Source organism: Strix aluco, chromosome 2, assembly GCF_031877795.1.
Source record: "Strix aluco isolate bStrAlu1 chromosome 2, bStrAlu1.hap1, whole genome shotgun sequence".
In the NCBI taxonomy this organism is placed as follows: domain Eukaryota; kingdom Metazoa; phylum Chordata; class Aves; order Strigiformes; family Strigidae; genus Strix; species Strix aluco.
This window is the reverse complement of record NC_133932.1, coordinates 30833783-30850258: the sequence shown is the minus strand read 5'-3', so window position 1 is coordinate 30850258 and position 16476 is coordinate 30833783.

Below are 16476 nucleotides of genomic sequence, written 5' to 3'. Positions count from 1 at the left end.
TTTCTTGAGCTGGGAGGGAACACAGCTGGAGGGCTGGGCCCGGATTGGCCATTGGAGTATTCCATATCGTGTGACATTTTGCTCAGTATATAAAGGAGGTGGGTACTCTCTCATTTCCGCTTCTGGTCAGCATGGCGGGATCTTTTGTTCTGTCGGGATCGCTGCTGCGGGCGGGCTGCATGATGGTTGCCAGGTGGTGAGCAACCGCAATGTGTATTACAGTTTGGACTTCCTATTGTTACTGTTGTTTTGTTATCATCACAAAACTTTTTATTTTTATTCAAACTACAAATTCTCCCTTTTTGTCCCTCCCCTATTTTACCAGGGCAGTGAAAAAAGGTAAGCGACCAGCTGTGTGGTGATTGGCCACCGGCCAAGTTCAAACCACAACAGTCCTTTTGGCATCCAGCATGGGGCTCAACGGTTGAGATAATGACAGATCAGGTCATAATGTCTATTGCTAGGCTTCTTAAGATTTCATTACCTCATTTGCTGTATGTAGTCCGTATGCTGCTTCTCACCACCCATGAGAGTTAGATTGATTTTGGTTTTGCTGTACTATGTAATGCTGATCTATGGCAAGATGCAGTCATCGGCCCTGAGGCTATTTATAATTGTGTTTGAGAAACTCAGGAATTTCAAATATCCTTGGAATGTTGACATTAACACTGTTGTCTTACTGCTAGGAGCTAGTGTGTTCCTTTATGTGGTTCAGGCTTTATTCAGTGTTAAGCAAATATTTAAGAGTATCACCTGGAGATCTACCCCAAGGTTGGAGAATTATGAGTGACTGGGGGTGTGGAGTAGCATGGGCAAGTACCAAGAACAGTGGTCACCTCTGGTGTACTGGAACTTCACTCCTGCACAGGTGCAGAATCCTGAAGAACTAGTAAAATATTTGGAAAAAGTATGTTGTCACCCGGGTAATTCCAGAGAGGCACAGCTCACTGCAACATGCTGGGGCCTGGCCCACCCCTACCAGGTGCTATTAAACACTACTCAGTACCCCAAATGTAAAAGAAGGGCTCTAGATCTGGTAACAAAATGACAGCTGTAGCCGCCACTCCAAAGTCCACAACAGAAACTGCAGCCACTACAACCCCAAGGACAGGCGCTGCAGCTGAACCAGAGGACCAGCCCATGACGGTGTCAGTTGCTCCCATACAGAAGAAGAAATACACAAGAAAATCCCCTCACAGCGTACAGGGTGACGATGAACAGGCCCATCATGAGAACAGGAGGAGGAGGCAGAGTCAGTGGTAGTCATCCAATCCTTACCCCTCAGTGAGTCGTGAGACATGCGAAAAGATTTCAGCCAGCATCCAGGTGAGCAATTCGCTACATGACTGCTCTGGTGCTGGGACAGCAGCACCAGTAGCGTGGAATTAGAGGGTAGGGAGGCCAGGCAGCTAGGATCCCTGTCTAGGGAAGGGGGCATCGACAAAGCCTTTGGAAAGAAGACACAAAATCTCAGTCTCTGGAGGCGACTCCTGTCAAGTGTGAGGGACAGATATCCCTTCAATGAAGATTTTGTATGCCATCCAAGTAAGTGGACCATTATGGAGAGAGGTATTCAGTACTTGAGTGAGCTAGTCATGTGGGACACGGTTTACTATGACCCAGATAATGTGCGGCTACCCACAGATCCAGATGAAGTCCAATGCACCTGGACCATGTGGTGGAAGTTTGTACAGAGCACACCATCACCATATGCCAATGCATTAGCAGTAATGAACTGGAGAGACGAAGAGGGACCAACAGTGGATGAATTGGCTCGCCGACTGAAGAAAGTCTCTCTTCCCTCCTCGTCGTGGCTGTGGAGAAATTATCTCAAGAATTCCAGCAATTTAAAGAGGACATGTCCTACTCCCCACCTGCATGGACTAAGATCTCAGCTATTAGGAGCAATTGTTTACCTACTCGAGAGAACCGGTATACATCATGGGGGAACCTGTGATATCACCTGCATGACCATGGAGAAGACATGAGGAAATGGGATGGAAAACCTACCTACCTCCTAGAAGAGCGGGCACATGGGTTGGAAGGAAGAACAACTACAAAACGGGGTTCTTTTAGGAGAAATGCTGCTCTGGTTTCCAGTAATCAAGTGCCCAAACACAGTAGAAAGGTCAACTTTGCTCACAATCCTATGAGAAGAACTTCTGATTTGTATTCACAAGAAGGGAGTGATCAAGGTGAGACTGAAACCCGTGCACACCACACTAACCCACTTGTTGTTAGCGGGTATTATGACCAACACTAGAGGTCTCCTGTCTCCAGCCAGGCAGAAGACAGGGACAGTAGAGTTTATTAGCCCATGTGGATTTGATGGCTTGGCACATCTGACCCCCAGCACTATAAGGCTTTAGTGGACACTGGTGCTCAATGCACCCTAATGCTGTCAAATTTTAAAGGGGCAGAACCCATTTGTATTTCAGGAGTGACAGGGGGATCTCAACAGTTGGCTGTATTGGAGGCCGAGGTGAGCCTAAGTGGAAAAGAGTGGGAAAAACACCCCATTGTGACTGGCCCAGAAGCTCCATGTATTCTTGGTATAGATTATCTCAGGGGAGGGTATTTTAAGGACCCAAAAGGGTATCGGTAGGCTTTTGGTATAGCTGCCTTGGAAACAGAGGAAATTAAACAGCTGTCTGTGTTACCTGGTGTCCTGGTTTAACCAGGATAGGGTTAAGTTTCCCCAGCAGTGTGGGGGGGGAGCTCTAGCCGGGTATTCAGATACCCTGCGGATGTCACATCCTGGTGCGTCACATCCTGGCACGGGAGCGAGGGGTGCGTGGTTTTATACATCTGGTCCTCTCACTGCTGTATTGGTAGATATACTTTGCTCTGTTCATTGTTATCACTGTTATTCTTATTGTTGCTGTTTGTTGTGTTGCTGTTGCTCTGTTGTATTAAACCTTTCCTCATCTCAGTCTCGGGGCTTTGTATTTCACTCCCTTTGTGGGGGAGGGGCAGCGGTCGCATGGTCTCAGACCCCTGCAGGGGTTAAACCACCACACCTGATCTCTCAGAGGATCCTTCTGTTGTGGGATTGCTGAGGGTTGAAGAACAACGGCTGCCAACTGCCACCACAACCGTGCATCGACGGCAATACTGCACCAATCAGGACTCTGTAATCCCTCTCCATAAACTGATTCGTCAAGTAGAGATCCAAGGAGTCATCAGCAAGATACGCTCCCCCTTTAACAGCCCCATATGGGCAGTGCGAAAGTCTAATGGAGAGTGGAGATTGACAGTAGACTATCATGGCCTGAATGAAGTCACGCCACCGCTGATTGCTGCCGTGCCAGACATGTTTGAACTTCAGTATTAACTGCAGTCAAAGGCAGCCAAGTGGTACGCCATGAGTTCAAAACACAACAAAACCCAATACATATATATAATGGCAACAGCTTCAGAACTGACTAGATAAGTTATTTCTGTGCTATGATGTTTGTGATTTTAACAGAAATTTTTCCATCATTAATTGCAATGATAAATTATTTTTTTTATAAAAGGAAATTGCTAGATGAAAACTGATTTGAGCTAAGTGAAATGTTGCATTTTAGTATATTCTACCTGCCTTTTTTTTATTTGATCAATTTGAAAAAAGGATTAATAACAGCCCATTGATCCATTAAGCATCAAAGTTAAAAGTAATAAAAACCCTAATGTTTTGAAACCATTTTCCCTTGCAAATTAAATTACATATAACCCTGTACAATTTTAACACACACAGACACACAAAATTTGAACAGTACCACTGTTTTAACAAAACAGTCTCAGGCTCACTGACAACACTTCCCTCTTTAATAATACCAAAAATACAAGAGCATATTGAGAAATGTTCAGATATTAGGCTAACAGGGTCACATAAACACCTTGCCTGATATGAAAAAAGGGATATGAACCCGAAAAATAGTGTGGGAAGGATTGAAAAAAGAAAGAAAAAAATGCATCTGGAAAAAGAAGCAGGTTACAGAAAGAAAGAGTCAAGAGAAAGTAACTGAAAAAAAAGACAAAGTGAGGAGGAAAAGACCTCATGTCTTCTCCTTTATAACATGGAGGCTGGCAGCTTGAGGAACTGTGTTCCTCAGTAAATGAACTGTAAATGAAGGGTAGCCAGCTGGGCATAGAAAAGTGAGTGAAATTTTCAAAGAAATGAGGCAAGCTACTCTCCTGAAGCAAGCAGGAACAGATTGGAAACTTAAAATCACTAGGCAGGAAGGTACATCTGAAGATCATCTAATTCAACCCCCCTGCTCAGAGCAGGATCAGCCACAATGGATTGCTTAGGGCTGTGACTGGTTGAGTTTTGAATATCTCCAAGGATGGACACTCCACCACTGTGGGGAACCTGTTCCAGGGTTTAAGTTTAAATGGGATCTCCTGTACTTCAGTTTGTGCCCATTTTCTCCTCTATCACTGGATACCACTGAGAAGAGTCTGGCTGCTTCTTTTTTACTCCCTGACATCTGATATATTTGCACACCGTAGTAACATTCCCCTTGAGCCTTCTCTGCTGCAGGCTGAACAAGCTCTCAGCTTCTTCTGACATGAGATATTTCAAACACATAATCATCTTTGTGGTCTTTTACTGGACTCGCTATAGTATGTCTCTGTCTTTCTTGTGCCGGTGAACCCAGCACTTGACCCCACACAGTGGATGTGCCTCACCAGTGCAGAGCAGAGGAGAAAGATCACCTCCATTGACCTGCTGGCTACACTGTCTAAGCAGCTCAGGATGCTGCTGGCCTTGTTGCCACAAGGGTGCACTGCTGGATGGATCATGGGCAATTTGGGGTGCACCGAACCCCCCAGATACTTGTCTGAAAAATTTCTTTCCAAACAGTCAGTTCCAGTGTGTACTGGTGCATAGAGTTATTCCTCCCACCAAGTGCAGGACTTTGCCTTCCCCTTTTTGAACTTTATGAGATTTCTCTTGTCCCATTTCTCCAGCCTGTTAAGGTCTTTCAAAAGGGCAGAATGACCATTTGGCCTGTAAACCTCTCCTCCCAGTTCTGTATTGTCTGCAGGCTTGCTGAAGGTGCACTCTGTCTCATCATCCAGGTCATTAGTGATGACAATTAACAGTACTGGAACTAGTATCAACCCATGGGATATACCACTGTGGATGTGCCTCCAGCTGGACTTCATGCCACTGATCACAATGCTTTAAGCCCAAGACTTCAGCCAGGTTTCAGTTCATGTCACTGTCCACTTATCTAGTCCATACTTCATCAGTTTGTCTATGAGGATATTATGGGAGACAATGTCAAAAGCCTTATTAAAGTCAAGATTAATAATATCCACTTCCTTGTCAGCTGAGCTAGTTGTTTCATTGAGGAAGGTTATCAGGTTGATTAGCATGACTGCCTTTTCATAAATCTATACTGACTACACCTAGTCACCTTCTTGTGCTTCCTGTTTGGAAATGGTTTCTAGGATTATTTCCTCCAGGGATGAAGGTAAGGATGGCTGGCCTGTAGTTCCCTGAATCCTCCTTCTTGCCATTCTTGAAGATAGAGATGACATTTTCTCTTTTCCAACTGCCAAGAGCTTTCAAATATGATTGACAGTAGCCTCACAGTGCTAACTGCCAGCTCCCTCAGCACTTGTGGGAGCATCCTGTCAGATCCCAGGGACTGTGTACAGCCAGATTAAGTGTTCCTTAACCTGATCCTCTAGTGAGTGTAAGTGTTCCTTGCTCCAGGCTTTCCCTTGGGTCTAAGGTGACTAAGATTTCTGAAGATCGGTCTTACCAGGAAAGACAGACAAATAAAGCACTGAATACCTTTTCTGTGTCCTTTGTCACCAGTTCCCCTGCCCCATTCAGCAGCAGGCCCACACTTTCCCAAGTCTTTGTTTTGCTACTGATAAACCTGTAGAAACACTCATGGGATCTATCTGTGATGACAATGAGATGGTATAGGTAATACACAAAAAATCACACAAACTTTCTGATTAACAATGAATTATCTTTTCAGAATAAAACAGGGCAGCTGCATGCAATCTCTTATGAAGTACTACGGTAATGATAATATTAGGAGTGTTATTAAATGGTTTTATTACTCCAAAATGTAGTCTTGGTTAAAGGACAGCAGAAAGCACCCGTTTCCAAATGCACAAATGGGGTACATTCAGTGTGGTATGTGCAGCATTTGTTCTGGGGTGCTTTACACCACAATAACTCTAAAGGAGCATACTTTATGTCTACTTATGAAAATGAGACTAGAGTCAGGCCCAGCACCTGTGAAAAACTACTGGGAAACAGGCTGAAACCAGATCTAGCGGCTTGTGCAATAAGTTACAGTGCCAATTCAACACATGCACAGTATATACAGCAATCATCATTTCACACTTCCTCTTGGTTAAACAGATTCTAATGATAAAGCATTTTTTATCATAGTCTTTTTTTATTAATCACCTCTGTTTCACTTTTCCCTCTGACAACGGCTGTAAATGGTTTCCTCAACACTTTTTTGCTGTGAATAATTATATCTGGTTAATAAAAAATGAACGTTTTCTCTTAGTTCACTTCTCTGTCTTACTCCCCTACTTGATTTCTGCTACGACTGATAAGTGCAAAGTACTAATGTGTAAGTAGTACATAATCATAGAGGGTTATTATTCTGGGTGAATAATGCATAAGTCTAACAGCAGTGTTTTGCTATTAGCTGGGAGTGATTAAAAGTGAGTAGCTGTTAGGAAGCTTTTCAGTTGCAAAATTAGGTATTCTATAGGTTGTTATTGTGCTTATTTTCAACTGTAATTGTTTTTGTTGCTTTTCATTGACATACATTTGAATATACTGAAGGGAAGTTGCTACAAGTATACTTGAAATTGCTAATGTACAGGGACCTGTAATATAAGACATTTAGGTTTAACATTAGACATCACTGGTATTTTACTAGCTTTTTTCTCCTGTCTTTTTCCTGTATTTTACTGTAATGTATATAATTTCATTTATACTTTTTCCTAACTACCCTCTGTACTCATTACCCACTTGTAAGATGTTTTGAAACCTTTAACTCCTTGCCTAGTAAAGATAAAGAGACCTTGGACAGTCTGAAAACCTCCCTGAGTACATCCCTAATAGCAGGAACCTAAAGAAAACAAGGGCCTAAGAAGACGCCAGTGTCAAGATAAGTGCTGAAAGCCGGAACAAACAGGAGCTGAAGGACGGATGAAGTAACTCTATGACCATATTTGGACACTAGAAACCTAAAGTTCACTAACGGACAGTGTGAGAAAGGCTGTGTGGTCCCCTAAGGAGGGGAGAAGACCCCCACTCTATTTTTACTACGCATGCTCAGACTATGTAAATAAATTCTAAGAACCCATTAGCATAAGACTGCCTTTTCTAAGAAATCTAATGCATATGTAAGATTTTGTGTATATTAGTCAGAGAGTTTTGTTAGTAAGTGCAGCACTTGTGGTGGAACGATCCCCAGTGCTGCCCAGCGCTGCGAAAAAGAATACCTGCTTAACAGTTATACTCAATTCTGACTGTTGAGTGAAGCTCTTTGTTTCAATACCAATATTAAACACAAAAGAGTAATAGTAAAGGATTTTATTTCAGCAAAACAATAGAAATTAACAGTAGTTTTCAATATTTTAAAATCAAAAAAATAATTGAATGCCCAGTCCCCCAGCTTCAAACAATGATTAAATCCATTTTGCAAATTCTGACTGGTAACAGCAGAAAAAATATAGTGTATCTCATTTCCTCATTCTTCTCCACTTTATGCTTTTGATTAGTGTACTTACTGATTTAGCAGTGGAATTCAGAAGGTCTTTTTTGATTAAATAGAGAGACCAGAAACAAGATACTTGACTGGTGTAATTAATGGAACTCTATGAGCTGATGGGCCCAGAACAACCTGAAGATCTCCCATATGGGAAAATGGTACTTAAGTCCTTTTTTCACTCTTTTCCAAAATCTTGAGTGACTGTTGCACCAGCTCCTTTCTCTTTTTACCCTCAAGATATTGTTATGGATGAAAAGGAGACACAGTGCATAAAGCCAAGCATTTATTGTTAGTATAGCCGAAATCAGAGAATTATAAGCAGTCCAGATTTAATTAGAAGGAAAAAAAAAAAGAATACTGAAAAAGATCTCAACAATAATAACACATTTAAAACTGTTTGCAGCCCCTTTCCTGGTGTTATTCTCACCCTCACAGTGTTCCTCTGAGCCTTCATCTCTGTAACTTCAGTCTGGCGATTACAGTGGAAGGTGAGGTCTATGGGGAGGTGTCAGCATCTGGAGTCTCTGTCAAGTCCTTCACTGTGGGGAATATGGTGCTGATGTTAGTGGCTTCTTCTTTGCACCTTCTTCCTTCCTTCTTTCTTTCACACACCTTCAATTCATCTGGGTTATTGTTGTATGTTTTCTAATATGCTTTTACACCTTGCTCCTTTTCCAGTGGTCTGCAGCTCCATATTATATGTAAATTTTTTCATATTAGATTCTACATTTTTGTCCTCATTTTCTCTACAAACAGGATTCTCCAGCTTCAGCTCTGCATTTTTTTTAACTGACCATGGGTTTTTATAGCAGGGGAAAGAGGGGGCATCAGAGGCCATGCACCATCTCTTATGATACCATGCCTGTACTCTTCTACAGGCATCCTGTGTCCCCACTTCTCTAGGTCTCTGTACTACAGAGTTACAGGGTTACACACAACATCGCTCTACTTTTTACAATTGTATAATCACTGAAGCAGGAAACTGAATTTTGACATAGTTCAGAAAATATTTGTAATTCCCTTACTTCTCACTGGAATAGCATAATGTCTCTGACTTGAACCCAAACCTTTGTCCTTAAGCTATGAAACTTTTATTGATGAAAATTTCCTTTAAACTGGCGTACTGCTCTAAAATGTTTTGGCCACAATGAATCTCCATTAGTTGAAAAAAATTTTGCTTAAAAATTCCATTGTGTGACTTTCAAGTATTATTCATAATGTTAAACTGCATGGAGTTAGCTTTAAGAAACTTGTCAAAGTAGCCCACAATACTGAGAAGAACCTTATAGACACAGGAATTACTGCAGAAATTCATGTTAGTGAATACTGTTGTCACAAATACATTTCATTATTATTCACCTGTAGTAATTTATACTTGTCGATACTGTGTTGTATATGTACCAAGTTTCTAATTTTGCTTTTCACCATCTCTTTTACAGAACCTTCCATGCAAGTTACAGGTGGGAAGTACTGTAGTTGTCGTTATTTGGAATACAACATATAACAGTATCGGACATTAAAGAGAAATAGTGAATGATTTTGTTTAAATAAAACAAAGGAAATGAACTTGGCAGTAGTTACAGACATAGTCTGATTACTGATATATTATTTAAAAAGCTTCTATTAAAGATAAGACTTTATATTCTAGGAGAAATAAAAAAGATTATCTTAAATACTTTTGATCTGGCCATAATATTTAGAAAGAAAAAAATTCCAAGCTGATCAAATGAATGTTAAAAATTCATATACTTTAAAACTTGTTTTGCTTTAAGCAAGGGCAAGAAGTCATAATGACAGTTATAACAAAATGAAACTTTCAAAGCAGTTCATTAAGAAGCCATCACAGTGTTTTGGGATTTTTGAAATATTTCTCTTGGTTTTAATGATCTTGAAAAACTTTACTTCATTGAGGAGAGAACATTTCCTTTTAGATACTGCATAATACATTACATTAGAAGTTCTGTATTTTCATTAAATCATGTTTGACTTGTTTTATCAATGCAGCTTTTATTTGTTTGCCTGGATTGAAAGGACTTTCTTTGACTGTGGTACCACAAACTGGAATAAGTTTGCTTATTTATGGCTTAATGGAATATTTGCATAAAAGTAAAGATGTTTCACCATGACATGAAGAAATCCATTATCAATCAGAAACATGGTAAGCAGGAAGGTGGCAAACACGGGACAATTGCAATAACTAGAAGGGAAGGTTGTGGGCTTCTGGAGGTTTTCTGAAGGCTTCTGGAGGCTGCCTGTATAGACTCTTAGGAGGGAATGTTTTAGCCCTCTACCTATAGATCTTAAACACAGTTCTAAGCGCAGTTCTAGTTGGCTAATACATGCTGACTTGTTTCAGGAAGTTGTCTAGTTGCTGAAAAAATCTCCTGACTCAATAGGCACTAGAGAATTGAAGTTTCCACAGGCGTTCAAGTTTTTTGGGGGTTTGCTGCAGGTGGCTTTCATGAGCAGTATTGATGCAAGCAGAAACTTAGTCTCATGTTAGTGCAATGCTACGCTGCTCAACCTGTGAAACAAGTGACATGAAGGCCTAACCCTAATGAGAAGTTACTTCTAAGGAATCTACGGAAAGGTTAATTTATGACAGTACTCTGGGAAATTTTAACACCACCATTTATATCATGATTAGCCACTTTTGGTCCATCTAGTGGGCTAAAATAAACCAGGGGGTATTAGTTAATAGAAATACATTGATGGTGTTTGTCTTTTTTTTTTTTTTTTTTTTAAACATAGACATTTTTAATCTTGAGAAGGACATCCCCTATAATTACCCATTAATATCTCCATAGGCAGAAGGTCTCCACTCTGATTCAAACTGAGACATGGAGACATGGAGAGACTGTTTGTTATAGAGTTTCTGTACATGTCCACCGGGGTGTGATCCTGCCTTGTAGATTCAACAGTACAGACTTGGGCCCTAGATAAGTAGATGGACTTCTAAGCTGCATTGTATAGTGCCTTCCTCCTCCTATGCCTGAACAGCCTCCTATATCTTAAGTTTTCATGTGTGATAGATTTATTAAGCTCATAAAGTTCATTAACTTATCACAATTCATAATGCATGTTTGATAATTCATTGTAGAAATAAAGTTTCCACTACTGATGAACACTTTGAAGTGTTGTCACTTAAAGGTCCCCTTTACAAATAAGTACTCTTACTTGAGGAAAGACTTTTAACAAAACAGGGTGTTTTTCAGTTTGATAATTCTCATCACAATACTTCAAACTCCAAAGAATTCTTAAAAGGAAAAGCAGCCTAGCTAGAGCAAGTGAGATATGCTTGAAATCAGTATTGATCTGCATCTAAAATTTTCTCTGGATGTTTATGAAAGGTTACAAATGCAAAATGTAAAGACTGCTGATCTCCAGGAGTATGTTTTTATATTGTCAGATAAGAAAGCCATATATTTTATCTCAGTTTACAAGATTTGCTCCTTTCAGAAAATATGCCACTTTGAGACACATTTTCATATATTCTTCCTCCCACCAAGTCTAGAGGAACATAAAAAATGATGCTAAGCAGGCTGAATTTTTTTCTTCCATACTGGAAAAAAAAAAAAAAAAAAAAAGCTGTTAAAATTTAAACAGAAATATGGATTTCTATCACAGAAGATGAAAAAACTATTCTTTCAAGACTGAAGAATACAGTGCTAAACCTGAACTCTTGACTGTGTGATAGGAATGGCTTGAGTGATGCCTCCCAAGAAATATGTTCTTGAGAAATCCTCTCAACAAGAACAACATAGTTCAAAGAGAAGAACAGAAAGTGCAATTCTTAGTGCTTACATTGCTGTTACCCATGCAAAAAGCAGCAGTAGTGTGTTCCCACAACTGCATGTCTACCCTTACAGTTCATGTCTGCTGCTGAGGTAGATTTAGCTTAGTAGTTCTTATCTGGTGAAACATTAGAGCTGCTGCATGGAGTGCACAGAGAGGATCTGTGCACCCGCTTACCAGTGTGGGCTGTAGCACAGCATTGCTGCAGCCAGTGGGGGAAGAGTGAGCAGCTGGTGGGAAACTTGAAGGATGGGACAGTAGTGGGAGAGGGAATGAAGGGATAGACAACAAAATGGGGAAAACATGTCAGTGACTAATAAAAACCTGGAAACCACTGAGGTAGTTAGAATACTGTGGTATCCAGGCTTAGTGGGCATACTGATTACTGTAATAATTATTTAGAGGCCAAGAAACTCCACCTAAACTTTTATCCAACACAGGTAAAATTCATCCAGGAAAAAAGAAAAGAAAAAAAGGAAAAAAAAAAGGGGAAAAAAAAGCATAATGGAAAAAAAAGGCAAAAAAGAGTCTCGTTTGGCTCTGCATGTTGAAACCAACAAGGATTACATAAAAGAACCTAAAACACATCAGTATAATTACAGTAAGAACTTGTACTTTTATTATAAGATAGTTCTTAGGTGAGTCAGATACGAACCAAAAATGTTATAGTAGTTGCTCTGAGGTTGTCAATGCAAACCAAATTAGTCAAATAATTTCATCTGAAAATAAATTGTTTAGGACCTAACTTTTTTTGGAGTCACATTGAAATTCTTTTTTTTTTAACCCATTGTCTCTGTGTATGGCACTCACATTCAAAGTTTTGAAGTCCGAATTCAAAACTCTTTCCTTTTGAAATCATATCAATCTACATTATTTTTTTCTCCACCTAGAAGAATATCTAAACACCCATGAACTGGTGGTTTGTCTTCCTCAGTTTTGGTTTGTTTTTTGTTTTTTTTTTTTTTTTTTTTATTCTTCATGGACTCCCTCCTGCAGATTGAGAATTGAGAAAACCTCTTTGTCTCTGATTGTGATGTGAGATGCCAAATTCCGACCACTACTTCAGGGTTTGATTAATAATTTATATAAGTTGCAGCAGAATCAATAGGATTGATAGGCAATATTGCACATAAGTGTACCCTTAATCATGGCCTTTAGGCCACTATTCTTTGCAGTGCAGGATGTGAATTCATATCTCCCAAGAAATGAAATAGCTCCCAAGATAGAAATATTTACTTCAAATCTTTTGGATAAAAGGAAACAGGAGCAGATACAGTGGATCATGAGCAACTTCTTTTTACTTCTTTTTCTATAGAGCTAATTTTTCATTTCCTGTTACTTTCACACAGCTACATGTACAAACCCCAAAACACATTCTGGCTGACTTGAAACTAGTGATTTTATCTTACCATGTTGTCTGACAGTATGTACAACTTTGTTGGCTTGATCTGAGCCAAAGTTTTGTCACTGTTTGAATAAGGAGAAAAATGTATTATCTGCACAATAGGACGCCTAGTTCCAGAAAGCTGAATATATCAGTGTCCTTCTTGAAGTAGATTTTCAACAGTGAGAGCCAACACTTACTGTTATCATAATTTTGATCAATTTCTCAATATGTTTTTTAATGGCTGGTCCTCAAAGTTGTTTTTCCAGTACGTTATGAGGTACTGGAAGTGACTGATTCCTCTTTGGCCCTTCATCTCTTCTCTGTTTACAGCAAAGAATATAATATTGCAATATAATAGCAATACCAGTGTTGAAAACTGTGAAAATGAACTTTTAGATGTTATAAGCGATATATGGACAAATATGCCTTAACTGTAATTAATTGATGTTGACCTTGTGAGGTGTCAAATCGGTCTGTATGATTAAATTCTTTGTTGTTTATTTAATAGATTAATCTAGAACTAAGATAACTGTGCATTAGGTGGACTCTTGTAGCCAGGTAAAGAGCCACAAAATTCTGTAGCTGTGCATAAAGTTTCAGCAGTGAACTAAGTAGCATTCAGTTCTGCAAAACAGGAGTCTTGAACTTTTCCTTGGTATTGTAACTATTGCTCAACCCCTAAAATGTAAGTTACTGATTTCCTGGAAACATTTTTACAAGTTTCAAAATGGAAATAACATTCTGATCAAGCAGTAAAACCAAGTAGGACAAGGGTAAGGCATACTTCTCATTCTTTTTTCCCCTCTGTGTTCTTTGGATTGCTAGCAAAACAAGCAAGCAATACATTTCACTGTCAATCATTTGAAAAAGAAATTACTTTTCCTTGCATCTCTTCAAGGCCTTTCAGTATGTATGCCCAGATGCTTTTCTTTATTATGTGTTTGCTCAAAATATACTGAAGTATTTGAAACAGCTTTTGGTAGGAGCACAAAGGGCGTAAAAGCAACATCTTGCTGAATTTTTATTCTGAAATGTGTGCTATGCATGTAGAACAATAATAAAATTGTGTGGATAAGTTTTGAAATACATAGATGGAAAAGAAACTGTAAAAAAATGCTTTTTCAGGTCCTTTTGATTTATGAGCTTTGGTTTCCTGTATGTGCCAAGAACAGTAGCTGAGATGTTCTAAAAACGTAATCACCTGTCTTTCAATTATGGCTGTAGAACTACAAGGCAGAGTAGCCTCTGATACCAGTAAGGTCTGACAGTAAGACAGTGGCTGACTTAACTCTCAAGGGAATTTAAACTCTGGAACAATGTAACCAGATACAAGATGTCAGAACACAGGTCTTACATGAAGCTTATGAAGATCAGGTAGATACTTCTTGCAGTGCATGTGTTGCCTATTTTCTAGTCCCAGGAAAAACTGCTGAATTTTATTTATCTTTTCACTTTCTAGAATTTTATTATATGTCAACATATAAGAACCAGTAAAAATACTTATAGACAGACTATGTTAAAATTAAAACAAACAAACAACAAACAAACTGGAGGGATTGATTATCCATTACTATTTTTGGACCTCTGGAACAAAATGATTGATTCTGAAAATGAAGCTACTTGTACTTTTAACACTTGTTAGGTCACATCCATTTGAATTAATGCAAAACATGTTGAAAAAGTGGATGTTAGAATTCTGAACTACTTTTCCAGTATGTCTTTCTCGTTATAAAGTAAATTTTAGAGAGTTTTAACAACATCTTCTAACTTAATGCTTTCAATTAATTTAGATTAATCTTGAAGACAAAATCCATGCGAGTCTCTTAGAAACAGAAAGAGCATATACTCTTTCATAATTTTGTAGAAAAAGATCTAATCCAAATTCTTGAACCAGAAAACAAAACATCTTAGAAACCTGAATAGGAAAACTCAAGATATAGTTTAAAGGATTGGTTTTTATCCTGCACCAGAACAGCCTTCCGCATGATGGAGGGTTGGAACAATGTAATGAAACATTTGAGATAATAGGTTAACATTCCTATTCCCATTAATTTTCATTTTTTTTTGGATCATTTTCCCCAAAATACTGTTGGTTTTGGCACAACAGTGCTAAATGTTTCAAGCAATGTTTCTACGAACATCCTTAAAAGAGCACAACTTCTGTTTTAACAGTGTCTTGCTGAATTTCTATGACAGTGCCTTACACTAATCTCTCAATTTGTATTGAAATTGGGAAAAAAAACCCCAACAACTTGGTTTTAAAAAAGGAAGATCGTTCCAAAGAAACTTGATGTCTAAAAAATATGACTAATTTTCTGAACAAAAGGACATAGAGTAGCTCAAATTTATCTAATCTAAATTTCACATGAGGTTTCAGACGAAATTATTAAATCAGAATGGAGGAGAATATGATATAGTTTAAGAAGTGTGAGATGAATAAGGCAGATTTATAAGCTGACTAAAGTGATTTCACTGCAAGACAGAGGACATTAGTTGTACTGAAAGATGAACAAAGATGGAGAGTTATATGTGGAGTACCACCGACTCCTCTTTAACGGTATTTAATATATTCATTAACACATTTGGCACACAAGCTGAGAGAAGAACTTAGCAAGTGAAAAAATTATTAAAGTCATTCAGGAAGAAGAGAATAAAATTCATCAAGTAGAAGTCATAGAGTCAATAACGAAAATTTTTCATGTACAGTGGTGTGCGCTTTAGTTGGAAGTGACAGGAGGAAAGAGATGTGGTTGCATAAGTCACAGAGTATGGGATTCATCTGTAACTTTTCTAATTAATTGATGACAAGCAAGACTGATTGTACTGATTGTTAGATGGTGCCAGTGCAGACATATTGGCTCTATCTCTCCTTGATAAAGTTGTATAGATGTTCCAGGTCACTCAGAGTTAGTTTGGGTATTTTTATGTCATTCTCTCACACAAAATAACTTTAGCTGAGGAAAAATGTGATTGCAGCTTACATATAGGATTGCAGTTCATCTAGCAGATAAGAATGAAATAACATTATTGGCACAAGAGGAAATGGATCAATTTTACTGCTAAAAAAATTAGACTTGAAATTGGAAGACAAACAAGATTTTTTTAATAAGCATATCAAGGACGAGATATTGAACAGTTTGAAGATGGATTCTGACATTTATGAGCTGTCTCTGAGCTCAGTGAAAAAAAAAGAAAACTTCAAGTCCTCTATTTTTCTATTACATTGGATATGGAATTTCCATGAGACAATATGATATAATTTGAAACAGATTGCATTGAGTACTGTAGAAACATAAAATAACTGAGGTTGGAAGGGACCTCAGGAAGTCATCTAGTCCAGCCTGGACTCAAAGCAGGGCTAATTTCAGAGTTAGACTGGGTTTCTCAGGATATTGCCTGATCTAATTCTGAAAATTGCCAAAGATGGAGATCATATCACTTTTCTAGGAAACCTGCACCCATACTTAACCTATCTTACTGTGATCTTTTAAACTTTATTATATTTTTAATGTCAAAGGTATTTCTCTTGCTGCAATTTGTGAG